Source organism: Cynocephalus volans, chromosome 16, assembly GCF_027409185.1.
Source record: "Cynocephalus volans isolate mCynVol1 chromosome 16, mCynVol1.pri, whole genome shotgun sequence".
Lineage (NCBI taxonomy): Eukaryota > Metazoa > Chordata > Mammalia > Dermoptera > Cynocephalidae > Cynocephalus > Cynocephalus volans.
In genome coordinates this window covers 39,498,481-39,513,381 of record NC_084475.1, presented here as the reverse complement: position 1 = coordinate 39,513,381, position 14,901 = coordinate 39,498,481, and positions in this window count along the sequence as shown.

The window sequence follows — 14,901 nt, the reverse complement described above, 5'->3', positions numbered from 1 at the left end:
TTTTACAGAGATATCTAATATTCAGAGTTGAATTTTTTGTCATTCCAAACCTTCAATAAACTCTGCCATATGAACAAACACCTCATGAGAGTCTCCTGTGGGTGTGGGTGTGTGTGCACGCACACATGTGTGCATCAATCAAGGAAAAAGGCTCTGGGTCAACAAGATACAAAACAGGGACATTGTACATAGAAAAAAGACAATGCATAAGTGAATTAATTTTGTAGAAACATGAGTTCAGAGCCAGGAGTGGTCATTAGACATTATAATTTACCGGGAATTCACAGAAATCTTGCAGAGGATGTTAGAGATTCCAAATTGTGCAATGAGAGCATTGGGCCAATTTTGTCTAGCTCTGTTAGGGTCCATGCAGATTGACTATGTAGGGTCCAAGGGAAAACTTCCTCTTCACCCCCCAAAATCACTGACAAATTTATTTTATTTTATTTTAATTTTTTTAAAAGATGACTGGTAAGGGGATCTTAACCCTTGACTTGGTTTTATCAGCACCATGCTCTCCCAAGTGAGCCACGGGCTGGCCCTATCACTGATAAATTTAGATCAATATGAAGAAATGGCGTAATGAATTCTATTAATGTGCTGGGAGAAGGCAAAGCACAAGAGAATCACAAGACAGTAATGTCCCAGTTTTCTATTGGGGTGCAGAGCTTATGTACTCATCTTCATAGGGAAAGGGGAGATGGGGGCATAGGAGTAAATGATTCTTAGGGGACACAATAGCCTGGGGCAAAGTCTATTTGGCCCACAGCACAGACAATGACTGGTAAATGATTTTCTTCAAAATACTGAATGGCCTTACCAGTGAGCCACCGAAAATAAATAAATAAATAATAAACAAACAAACAAACAAATAAATAAATACATATTAAAATTTAAAAAAATATATATATACTGAAAGGGACCAAAATAGAAAACAATGGTCTGTGACAATAGTTAGTCCAGGTGTGTTGACTGACTCCAGTCTTCCTTCCTGTGATGTGAGTTAAGTTAATGAAAACTCAGGGAAAGGACCAGAGGTAATTGTCTTTTTCTTTGGCAGGTGCAGACTTCAGGCAGATAAGGGAGCAGCTTCACCCTGTGCTTTGGAGAGTGACAGAGGATTGAGAGATGGCGGGCGGGCGGGGTGTGGGGGGAGAAAGTCAGAGACCTTGAGGCTGCTTCTTTATCCAGCGTGTCAAAGTACCATATTTTGGGGTAACAGTTTTCTACTCCCCAACAACTGCAGCTGCAAGGCCTTCATACTTAGCCACTGCTAACCCACAGATGTGTGTGGAGATGGGAAACGGTGATAAGAATAAAGAGAAGTCAGGAAATTACTCTGCTCTCCAGGGTTTCCCTCTGTCTTCTAAGCAATTATTAGTGCAATCCTGCTAATATCTTTTTTCGTCTTCTGTGCATCTTCTCTACAGCAGAGAATGGCTTCCAGGTCTTCCATAGATCTCCACTTGTGTGACTGGGCAGAGAAGAAATAGAATAATCTATAAAATACTATACATTATTTTTCCCCACTCTGCTAACAAATTCTTTGTTTTTAATCTAGTTGCTCTATGAGCTGGCTGGTTAGCTCAGTTGGTTATAGTACAGCCTTGTAACACCACCGTCAAGGGTTCAGATGCCTGTACCAGCCAGCTGCCAAAAAATAAAAAATTTAAAACGAACCAACCAACCATAACTTTACATACAAAGTGGAGTGGGGGAAAGGGAGATGGGGCGGGAGGTTGGGGATAATTGGGTGGGGGACATGGGGTGTAATCACAATTTGTGGTAATGGACATGCTGCCAGCACAGATCTGGCCACCACATCTTGGACATGACTGGTGACAATTAGCTTTGTATCCCATGAATATTCATAACTAATAAAATAAATAAATCTAGCTGCTCTATTAGCACTGCTCCCATAAGCAACCACCTGCCTCAGAACTGGAATGCCATCTCTCTTTACTTATTCCAATTTCAGCTGTTGTCCCAAAGCTTTCCTCAATTAATAATTACAACAATAATAATCTCTATGAATTTCTACCTATCTATTTACCTACCTACTTATCTAAATTCTTTTTTTTTTTTTGTCGTGACCGGCAGTGAGTGCACCGGTCCGCGGTGGGAGCGTCGCCGCGTTCCCAGCGCAGCACTCTACCGAGTGCGCCACGGGCTCGGCCCCTAAATTCTTTCACTTATATTTATCTTATCAGGTCTTTAGAAAGACCCAGTAAAGAAGGCAGGGCAGGTATTATATCACAACCACTTATAGATGAGGACATTGAGGTTTAGAAAAGATTGTACAGTTAGTAAGTGGTAGAGACAGAATTTGAATTTAGGTATTTATAGTTTTGTTGGGTTTTTTTTGATGGCTGGCTGGAACAGGGATCCAAACCTGTGACCTTGATGTTAGATGGCTGTATTCTAACCAACTGAGCTAACTGGCCAGCCTGAATCCAGGTAATACTTGCTCCAAGGGCTGACTGGTTAGCTCAGTAGGTTAGAGCATAGTACTAATACCACCAAGGTCAAGGGTTCAGATTTCCCTTACTAGTCAGCCTTCAAAAAACCCCAAGACAAAACACATTTCTTGTTTCAAAGACTCCCTCTTTTCGTTATACGGTTTTCATCTTTTTGTTTTTTGGCAGCTGGCCTGTATGGGTATCTGAACACATTTTTTTTATTGCTGTTGTGTGAACGTTTTATTATTTATTTTTATTGAAACAGAATTAGTTGTATTGTTGGGAAAATGGAATAATTTTGTCAGGCTCTCCTCACCTCGGAGCCAGTTCAGGGTTGTTCAGTAAACATTGTGTGTGTGGGTGGAGTAGGTGAGCCTGCACAGCGGCACCTCTTTGGCTGGTGTTTTCACTGCCTCCGGCGCCTGCCCTGTGTGGCCATGCTTTTCCAGACCTGCAGCTTCCAAGGACCGTGTGGCTGGTTGCCTAGCTTATAGACCTGTGTGAAGGGGTCTGGTGACCCAGCCTGGAGTGTGAACGATTTGTGACCCAGTCTGTGAATGGGCTTGGGGGGTCTAGGAGCTCCAGACCCAGCCCTAGCTCAACCATTGGCCCAGCTGGTGCAGGATTACCAGCAGGTAAAAGAGCCCGACAACTGGCATGTTCACCTAGCTTTACAATTGGCGTCACGAACAGGATTAAGAGCTAGACAATTGGTGCTGTGAGCAGGGTTTGAGACATTAGCCTCGCAGTAGCCCTTGTCGTAGCCAGACATGTATATATCTGTGGGGTACAGAGTTGAATATCAGTACCTGTGTGCAATATGTGATGCTTAAATCAGGATAATTAGTATATTCAACATTACAGGGCCGAGCCCGTGGCACACTCAGTAGAGTGCAGCGCTGGGAGCGCGGCGATGCTCCCGCCGTGGGTTCGGATCCTATATAGGAATGACCGGTGCATTCACTGGCTGAGTGCCAGTCACGAAAAAAAAAACCGACCAAAAAAAAAAAAAAAAAACACATTACACAATGTGATAATTTTTTGTGGCATTTTACCAATTTCTTCCTAACCCTCCCTTTCCCTTCTCTTTTCCCACCTCTGGTGGCCTCAGTTCTGTTCTCTCCTTTTGAAAGTTCAGTGAATTATTATGATCATTCCTTCTTTCTTTCATTTATTTTTTTAGCTCCCACTTATGAGTGAGGACATGTAGTATTTCTCTTTCTGTGCCTGGCTTATTTTCACTTAACATAACTTTCTCTAAGTTCATCCACCTTGCTGCAAATGGCAGAATTTCATTCTTTTTTTTTTTTTTTTTTAACAGCAGAGTAGTATTCCATTATGTATATCTACCACATGGACCTTGCTGTTTTCAGCCCCATGCTCTAACCAGCCAGCCCTCCATTATACTGTTTTTCTCCCATGTAGGTCTAAATATTCCATGATTCAATGACTCTGGGAGTGACAAATATGTTTTAAGCAATGGTAGTATCATTTTACGGATCCCCCAGATGTAGACCCTGAGACAAAAATTTGAGTGCAAATAGTTTACTATTCCAGGAGAATGGGGAAGTGATCGAGGCAGTGTGTGGGAAAGAACATTTTGGGACCCAAATCTAAAAAGCTTTTTTTCGGGCTGGTCCAAAGGTAGTGAATAATCTCAATTCACTGTTCACATTCTACTCTTTACACCCTTCTCACTACTGCAGTTGACTAGTATTAAAAAAAAAAAAATAAAATAAATAAAAATCTCTTTTTCAGAACTCTAGAAGTCGTAGGATAGCATTTTAGAACCCCTTAAAAAACCTAAAACAAACATATCAGTTGCTGGAATCAGAAAACACAAACCATGTACAGATGAAGTTTAAGTCAAACAGTAAAATTTTTCACTTACACACAATTTATATCACATTACAGGGAAGGACTATTTTCTTCATGAAGTAGTTTAAATTAAAGTGTGTCTTTCAATTATTTCAATGAAGCTACCAACTATGAAGCATTGGGAGAGCTTCAGGAAAGTCAGAAGTAGAAGATTTTGTATTTACTAGCTTGTGTTTCCGGGAAGCTAAATGAATGGTAACTCTGGACAACCACTTTAAAAGGATTATCCCTTATGGGTTGAATTTCTGTTTTAAAAAATTGTCCCACATAAATTCATTGATTCTTGGTTAATACAGAGGATTGACCCTGATGACATTATATTAGAATGACACAAACTGGCAGTTGGCTCAGCTGCTTAGAGCATGGTGCTGACAACCCCAAGGTCCGGGGTTCAATCCCTATGCTGGCCAGCTGCCAAAAAAAAAAAAAAAAAAAAATTAAAGACAGACACAGATTATGATAAGAACTTGGTCAAGGTGTAGTTTCTTGTACATCACATTTTTTGCATCATTATAAAGGGGAATATACTATGTTAAAAGATTGAAGGGTTTATATAGAGCTAGGGCTGGGTCTGGAGCTCACAGACCCCTCTAGCTGGTTGTCCAGACTGGGTCACAAACCCTTCACATGCAGGTCTATGAGCTAGGTAACCTGAAGAAAGATCCTTAGAGTCTTGGTTGAAGAAAGAGTAGTCTTTATTTCTGCACACACGTCTCAGAGCTAGGCAGTCCAAAGAGAAACTCAGAACTCAACTGCTACCGGCAAAGTCCAAAGAAAAACTGGGTAGCTGCCCGCAAAGTAAACATGCTCTATTTTTAAACATGAGCTCTCTGCCAGCCAGCAGTTCAGGGCCACTCCACACCCTCTCAAGAACACAATAGCAACAAAACTAAAAAGATATATAGGTGCGCATGTGTACTAACTCCACCCACCCACCCACAATTTGTGTACAAAGAATGTGCTGCACCACACCCAACTGGACCTGAGGCGAGGAGGCCTGATTAAACTATTCTTTTCCCAAGTTTACATTTTAATATCTTCCTTAAAAGAGGTTAACTGTCATTATTTATTAACACGCTAGTAATTTGTTTTTAAGGTTAAACATCAAAACTCTAACAAATTAAATTTAAAAATTAATTCTTATATCTGTGGAGCAGCATTGTGATTAAAAAATGATTTAGGCTTTTTTTTTTTTTAAAGGAAAAGTGAGCACTAAGGATCTGCTACTACAGATTAAATCTCTTCCGAAACCATGAAATTTTCATTTTAGCTGCTGCAGTGTTGTTTTCTAGCTTAACCCGCAAAGCTCAGAACACAAAGGCAGCATGTTTGAGGACAATAGGACACATTTAGAGCCAAAGTGTCATGAGAGCAGGGCAGGATTGGATGGGACAAAAGCTGCATTTGCTGTGGTTTATCCAGCTGTGCCAATTTCCTGGAGAACCATAACTTTAAGGCAGTACAGACAGGAACTTTTGGTTGCTGTAGATACTGCCAGTCACACATATATATATATGTATATATATAGATGTATATATATGTATATATATAGATGTATATATATGTGTATATATAGATGTATATATATGTGTGCGTGTGTGTGTGTGTGTGTATATGTATATATAGAGACCAGCTTTAATCACAGAGTAATTCACTGGTAAATAGGCACTGTAGGGACCAAGGGAAAACTTTCTCTATACCTGTGAAGGTTCGTTAAAAAAATCAACTGCTAATATTCAAGTAATATGATGAAAAGGCATAACAAATTTTTATTTTAATGTGCTGGGGAGGGGGCAATGAACAAGGGAATCTCAAGGGAGTAATTTCCCAGTTTCAGAAGCTTATTTACCAGTGTCCTTAAGAGCGAGAAGGTGGAGTTACAAGGCCCAAGAACAATGGCCTGGGACCAGGTTTCCCTGGAGCCCTGGGGGAGGTGGCGTCACTGGTGAAAAAAGGCAGAAGTTAAGGTAAGCAAAGACTGTCTTGTTATGCAAATGAAAATATCTCAGGTAATGCCAAAGCAGGGGCGTCTCAGAGGAAGGCTGGCTGTTTGCAAACACACTTGTAAATTTCTTTCCACAAAGAACTGCCTAGCCAATCTTGTTTTCTCAGTCTCCTTGAATTAGCCATCTTGAAATATGTCAAAGAAGTATATTTGGGGCTGAAATATTTTGCCTTCCCACAGCACATTATCAAGAATAAAAACTCCCTAAAAATTATTAAAAGTAATTCATGCCCTAACACTATTCATTGCTAGATACAAATTCACCTATAGAACATAGACGACCCCTTGTATCTTGATATTCCTTTACAGCACTGGAAGTATTCCCATTTAGGATTACTTAGTCTTCACAGTAAACCTCCAAGGACAAATGTACGGGATATTTTATCTGCCTTTGAATGTTGATGAGGGCCAGCCGGTTAGCTCACTCTAACTCACTCTGTCAGAATGTGGTGCTGATAACACCAGGGTCAAGGGTTCAGATCCCGGCACAGGCCAGACATAAAAAGAAAATGTTGATGAAACTGTGCCTCAGAGATTAATGTCTAAGATTTCAAAAGCTACCCTCCATCTTCCCTTGTACTGTTTGTTAATATTGCTAATTTCTTCTCTAACATCTTAAAGATACACAAGGAAATATACAAAGTCATTGACTTTATACTTTTAAATAAGGCACAAAAAAGGGAAAGACAACCTCTTTAGAACATTTTCTTCTTTATGTTAATTCAATTATCAGGAAGCTTTCAATTACCAAGGGAAGGGTAAAGAGATAAAAAGAGACATTCTCTGCCCTTCAGAGATTTGCAGTCTAAGAGATGAGGTATCAGCTTCCTGGAGGGCAGATCCATAATGCGGAGCACCAGTGTCTCTGGGGATCTTCTTTCTTCACCACACTCTGCATGTCACTCAAGTTTAGAGAACTACCTAAAACTGGGTAGGATTAAAAGGGATAGTACACAGTAATCTCTCTCACTCAGTCATCTTGGAGTAAGGTTTTGAGTTGAGGACTTTGGGAAACACTAGAAAAGATGTAAAAGACTGGTGCAGCCACAACAGCTATTGTCACACTTCCCTTACCCTTTCATATATATATTTTTTCTATTACTCTGGTGAACTTTTATATTCTCCTAATCATCATTTCTTGCTTATTTCACTTAGGCAGACCCTAGCTGCTCCAAAGCACAAAAATGCAGTCCAAATGTGACTAAAATCAGGGCTTATATAGTGCTGAAGAGATAAAGACTAATTTCTAGTTATATTTACACTAATACAGCCTATTTTCAGCATTTCAAAAAAGTTCCAGAAACAAAACAAAACAAAAAATAACAGTTCCACACTATCTATTCATATTCAAACTAGCTATTAACCCAGAATCTTGTTTTTAAATGTCAGGTTTCTCGTGAATTGCAAAATGTTCTTTAATTGGGTGTTTGGGCTGTATTTTTACCTACCCTGCCTCTCTCCTTATTATCTATATTTGCTTGAAATAATTTATTAGATCTAAAGCATATTTCTTCCTATTCTTTCCTTCATTTTCAAGGTCACTCTAAATTCTATTGCATATCTCCTAATGTTTGCAACTGCTTTTGTCTTTGATCCAGAAAGGAGCACTTTGAAATGCATCATCTCAATGATGGCTGTTAAACTGTACAAAGCCCAAGGCTGACTGATACATACTATCACTTCATATATTCCTAGTCAGTTTCTCAGATTGGTGATGAGTCATTTATAAGCCACCATCTCAACGCTGGTAAAATTTGGGAATGGTATGTTGCTGTTGCTTGAAAATACATGGCTTTAAAAAAAGAAAAGAAATATAGATGATACTAGTAACATTCACCAGAAGCAGGCTTCAAGCAGCAAGCTCTAGAAATCCAGATTTGCTGGACAGAACCCAATCAACTGGGCAGTCAGTAACTAATTGTTACCTCAGGGTGAGGCAGCTTTGGTCTTGGCTGTCTTGCTGTAGCTCATAGCATAGCCTTTCAAGGCCTTAAGCAGACCTATTTTGCTCTTAATTTAGATGCAATTTAACGAACTCAATTATCTGGTTTCCCAGATCATCTAAGTAGAAACACAGAAACAGTAAGTTAGAGCAGAAGAAAGAAACTCAGTACCCAGCAGTGACAGTTAACAGTGTCAAAGGACAACAGAGAAAACTGGAAAGCAAACATAAGCACATAAAAAGCAAAGCAAGCTTGGGTGAATTAACATAAGAGCAGATATCATCCTGCAGCCTTTGAGCTGAGAGTACCAGGAGAGGAGAGAAGAAAAAAATATTTGGAGAAATAATAGAAAACGTCACAAATTTACTGAAAAAATAACCTATGCATCCAGGAAGCTCAATTAACTCCAAGGATAAATGCAGAGTCCCACAAACAGACACATCACAGTGTAAATGCTGAAATTCAAAGACAAGACTAGATCTTGAAATTAGCGAGAGAAAAGCAATTTTCACTTCTAAGGGAAATTCAATATGATTAACACCTTACTTCTCATCAGAAACAATGGAAGACAGAAAGCAATGCAAAAAACATATTCAAATCGCTCAAAGAAAAAAGTGGCAACCAAGAATCCTATATTCAGGCAAAGCTATTTTTCAAAAATTAATGTGAAATATTTTCCCAGATAAAAACTGAATTTGTTGCTAGCAGACTCATAAGAAATACTAAAATTTCTTCAGGCTGAAAGCAAGTGACTCCCAGTAATACAGTTCTACAGGAACAAAGAACATTGAAAAAGGTAATTATGTAACCATAAATGCATATTTTTTCTCCTTCACTTAATTGACTTAAAAAGCAATTTTATAAAATAATATGTATATTATAATGTATTATTGGGTCTATAACATGTAGAAATGTAATATATATGTAAAAGATTTGTCAGTAATAGCACAAAAGAGGTGACTAGGCTAAGGAAATAACCACAGATGGTTAAGTGATAATTATAACAAAGCACTATTGAGTTTGTAACATTAATAGATGTAATATGTAGGCATTGCCTAGAAAATAATTTAGTTAGACATGGTACTCAATGAGGGTAAGTTTCAGATATTATTACATAATTCATTACACTTCCTGTCAAAACAAAACACAAAAATTCAATGGTACCCGAATACAAGGAACCCTCATCTTTTAGCTACTTTTATTTGCTGCTCTAACAGCTAGGCTAAAAACACATTTTAGAGTACTTCAAAAAGTTCATGTAAAAGGCCGGCCCGTGGCTCACTCGGGAGAGTGCGGTGCTGATAACACCAAGGCCACGGGTTCGGATCCTATATAGGGATGGCCGGTTTGCTCACTGGCTGAGCATGGTGCTGACAACACCAAGCCAAGGGTTGAGATCCCCTTACCGGTCATCTTTTGAAAAAAAAAAAAAAAAAAAAAAAGTTCATGTAAGGATTTGTGTTATCTCTTAAATCTATTTTTCTATGAACTTTTTGAAATACCTGTGTATTTCTTTATCTATTCTGGAGTCTTATAATTTAAGAAACCCAGAAGTTGGTTACTAACAGTGAAAACTGGGAGACAGTTAAGAGCCAGGTTTTTGTTTTGTTTTTCTTCTATTTTAGTAATAAAAAGTAACATAGTAACATAAAGGACTGTATGCAGGTTCCTGAAACAACTACAGATAGAACTGCCATGCAATCCAGCAATCCTGCTGCTGGGTATATACCCAAAGAAATGGAAATTATCACATTGACGGGACACATGTACTCCCATGTTTATTGAAGCTCTATTTACAATAGCCAAAGTTGGTACCAACCTAAATGCCCATCGTCAGTTGACTGGATAAGGAAAAGGTGGTATATTTACACAATGGAATACAATTCTGCCAAAAAAATAAAAAAATAAAAAAAATACTGCCATTTGCAGCAGCAATGATAAACTTAGAGAAAATCATCTTAAATGAAATAAGCCAGGCATGGAAAGAGAAATATTCCATGTCCTCACTTATAAGTGGGAGCTAAAAAGAAAGAACGAAAGAACGAAAGAAAATACAATCACAATGTTGAACTTAAAAAAGAGAACAGAACTGAGGCTACCAGAGGTGGGAAAAGGGGAGAGGGAAGAGTGAAGGAATTGGTAAAGGGCCATGAAAATCGATTACATTGTATAATGGTGAATATACTCATTACCTCGATTTGAACATCACATATTGCACACAGGTATTGATACTCGCTCAATGCTGTACCCCACACATATGTACAATCAACTATGTTCCAAATAAAACAAAACAAAAAGATGGCTTACTATGAAAAGAAAAAACACCCATAATCCTATTCCCTCAACACAATAATTTTGTCATTGTTTTTATTCCCTTCTGGTTTTATTACATTAAGCATTCATTTTATTTTACAGAGGTATAATTATATTTTTCTTTTTTCACTTGGTATTACATTGGATACTTTAGCAAGTGCAATTATCATTCTGAATAGCATCACATGTATTCTGGGATATGTAAGTTATTTTCTTGTGTCTTTCTTCCTCCTGCCCATTCTGTTTTCACGTGGTGGACATAGAAGGCATAGAGCGCAGACTTCCAAACAAACAAACAAAAAAAAGCAAAATCTCAAACTTTGGTGGGTTACTATAGATGGCCTCTGACTTTATCAAAATTATTGGATGTTTAAATACAAACAAGCTTCATCTCAGTAAGATTTGTAATGCAGACTACTAATTAGAAGTTTTGGCTTAGTCTATAATAAATCTACCAGACTTAGTAGGTAATTTGGAAAGCAACAGTACATTTTAAAATTTTGATACAGTTTCCCCTATGTCCATAAACCAACCTGCTACTGCTACCCTCCCTACTTCAATATACGCCTGGCAAGCAGTTGTGTTTTTTTTTTTTTTTTTTTTTTTTGTCTTTTTTGTGACCGGCACTCAGCCAGTGAGCGCACCGGCCATTCCTATATAGGTTCCGAACCCGCAGCGGGAGCGTCGCCGCGCTCCCAGCGCGGCACTCTCCCGAGTGCGCCAAGGGCTCAGCCCGGCAAGCAGTTGTTTTGAAAAAAAATTTTCAATTCTGAATTAATCAAGCAGTACAATAGCTGAAATTTGCATTTTATCAGCAGATAAATATAATTTAAAAGGAGCATTTCCCTGTATTTTTCAAACGTAAGAATCTCATTTCTTAAAGCATGCTATTGAAACTTTTTTCCAGATTGTTATTATTGTATTATGCAAGTTTAGTACATGCCTACAAGAGGAAATGGAGGGAGTAAAATAATTTCAAGTCCATCTGGCTTCATATGAAAGAAACAGTTTAACAGCTTTCAGCTCACTGACATTTGGAAAGACCCCATTCTTTACTTCCTGTTTTTTTTTTTTTTTAAACTCTAATGTCAAGTGATTTCCAGGCTAGAGGTGTTTGCTTCCTTCCTTAGCATTACTCATTCAACTATTCAGTCAGGGGCATAATCTGTTTAGAGATGTGGTAAACAAATGCCTTCTTTCTCCATCGTGCAAATTACAACTCAAAACATAACTTCAAGTATCATAAACATAAATTGTTACTTTTCTTGGTTGCTAGAGATCTGAGGTGTACATTATTAGAATGCAACATGCTATCATGGTGAGTATTTGCCATGAGTATGTTTGAGTATATTGCCTATTTTAAACCAAAGCAACAAGCTAAAAACCAATTAGTAATAACTACTTTGATATATTTTTTAATGTAATTGCTTTTTCTTGGCATGTTATAATTTGTAGTAAGTGGCTGCCGAAGTAAACACTTGATTGTTTATTCACGTGACCATGGTTACCATGCTCACTAGGTTTTAACACAACTAAAAAGCTGTTACTGTACCTAGTAATATAAATTCTACTGTTAAATACTTTAAATATACAAATCATTAATTTGAGAAATGTGAAATGCACAACCTACCAATTTACTACTCAATGAATAAATTAGCTGATAAGAATTTAGGAGCCATTAAAAAATAAAATTATGACTAACATTAGAGAGCAAGTAAATTTACGTTGTATTATAGTTTGAAAGGATCATCGGTATATTACTCCAGATGAACTTGGTAAAGAGAAGATAATGGGACATAGTACCACTGTTCATTGTAGATTTTGGGAAAGTCACTTTGGGTTTGTTTCTGCACCTGTAAAATGAGGGATTAGGCTTTCTGATCTCTAAAGTCTTTAAGATGTGTGAGTTTTATCTGACTTTCCATAATACCTGTTCATGAAAAATTGCTTGTTTTTGTCATAATGTCTAAATGCACCAAGAATATCACTATTTACACAATTACGGTCACTTTACAATTTCTAAAATTCATTTTCATTTATCACTCTCCTGAATACCAATATAATTATAGAAATCATAAAAAAATTCCGTTATATATATGTTCTTAAGATGGTAGATTTGCATTAGTCAGAAGTCTAGAAAAGTGTGAAGATAATAAATCAATTTATGAAACTTATCTACCATTGTGCTTTTTGTACTTGCAGGATAACGGCAGGGGGTATGTATACAGCTGACCACTTTCCAACAATTAGCGTTACCATCCAAATTGTACCATGTTGGTATGCACAAAAGGCAAATATCAAAACAAGCTATCTAGACTATTCTAGCCAAGGCTAAAATTAAAAATTAACATGAACCATTACACGTGAGCAGGGCTGAGAGATTTTCATATTAGAAATATAAGGGATATTTTTTTTTTTTTTTTTTGTCGTTTTTTCGTGACCGGCACTCAGCCAGTGAGTGCACCGGTCAGTCCTATACAGGATCCGAACCCGGGGCGGGAGCGTCACTGCGCTGCCAGCGCAGCACTCTACCAATTGCGCCACGGCTCGCCCAGAAATATAAGGGATATTATTAAATCAGTTCCAACTCTTCATTTCTAGTGAGGAAACTGTTAGTAAGAAGTGATTTGCTCAAGGTCACACATCTAATCGGTGTCAGCTGAGAGCCCAGATCTGCCAATTCTATACACTATCTTCTTTTTTTTTTTTTTTTCCAAACCCGCGCAGTGCTCCCAGCGCCGCACTCTCCCGAGTGAGCCACAGGGTCGGCCCTACACTATCTTCTAAAAGCGATTGGGCAAATGATGCTCTGAGAAGTAGGAGAAATCTGAACGGAATATAAAATCATTAAAAAAAATTTTCCCAGTACATCTTTAAGGTTCAGTAATATAAAATCTTAAAGGGACCAAACTCACAATTCTTCTAATTTAACTTCCCATTTAAAGCATGGTGCTGATAACACCAGGGGCAAGTTTGGATCCCAGTACTGGCCAGCTGCTCCCCTCTGAGAAAAAAAAAATACCAAAAAACAAACCTTGCATCCAGTATATATAAAGAACTCTTACCCCTCAATGATAAATCTGGAATTTCTTTTGTGGCAACTATGACAGATGTCATGCAGCTTCTGCTCTGCCTCTAGTGGTAAGATACTCATTAAATTGTTAGAAAGCAATCCCTTTTCTTGATAGACAAATAACCATAAATTTCTTACAGAGTTCTGTGTCATTTTCACTTAGTTCTTTGTTCTTTAGTCACATCCTTCAGTTAGTCTTTGGGTTTGTTTATGGGACCCTTTCTAACTTGATAAAACACCTCAGAATTTGCTCTAATTTGTAAATCATTCTTTCACTGCATCCTAAAATGAAATTAATATTGCATATGTGGTTTGACCAGTACTTTGTATACTAAGATCATTTCCCCTTGATTCCTGAGATTTTTCAGCACCCTTAAGATTTGATCAGTTACTAAACAGTTGGCTTACGTTATTTCTAGCCATCTAAAATCTCCAGATTTTGTCATCTATACTCTGGACAAACAGAGTTTCATATTTGTATCAATGGCTTTCTGTTGTTTCTAGGATAAAGATCGGGGTCCATGAAACCGTCTAATATTGTGATCATAATTAGCCCATGTCAGCCTCAACCATCTATGCCATCCTTTCCTCATGACCTGTGATCAGTCGTCTTACATTTTAAATGCACCTTCCTTCCTCTAGGCTTCCATGTTCTGTTCCCCTCAGCCAGGAATGCTTCCTCTGGGTCACCCAGATCTAGTCAATTCTTATATTTCATTTTTTAAAAAATTATTATTATTATTATTTTTTTTGTGTGTGTCTTTTTCGTGACTGGCACTCAGCCAGTGAGTGCACCAGCCATTCCTATATAGGATCCGAACGCGCGGCGGGAGCGTCGCCACGCTCCCAGCGCCGCGCTCCCAGCGCCGCACTCTCCCGAGTGCGCCACAGGCTCGGCCCAATTCTTATATTTCAAAGCTAAGTTCAAACCCCACTTCTTCGTGGAACTCTTCCTTGCCCTGCCCATGCTCCCCTCCCAACAGTACCTTTCACCTGTTACAATATCCTACAAATCTCCATCAGCTTTTATCAAAATACTAATATTTGTGCAATGAGGTGTCTGCCTACTTAGCTACACTGTGAAGTCTATGAGGACATGCTCTACGTTAGTCTTTACCTAGCATAGGGTTTTGCATAATTTAGACATTCAGTATACATTTGTTGAATGAATGAACATATACTGGATTAGTATGATCAGTATTTAGTTGTTCCCAGGTAATAAACATTCAG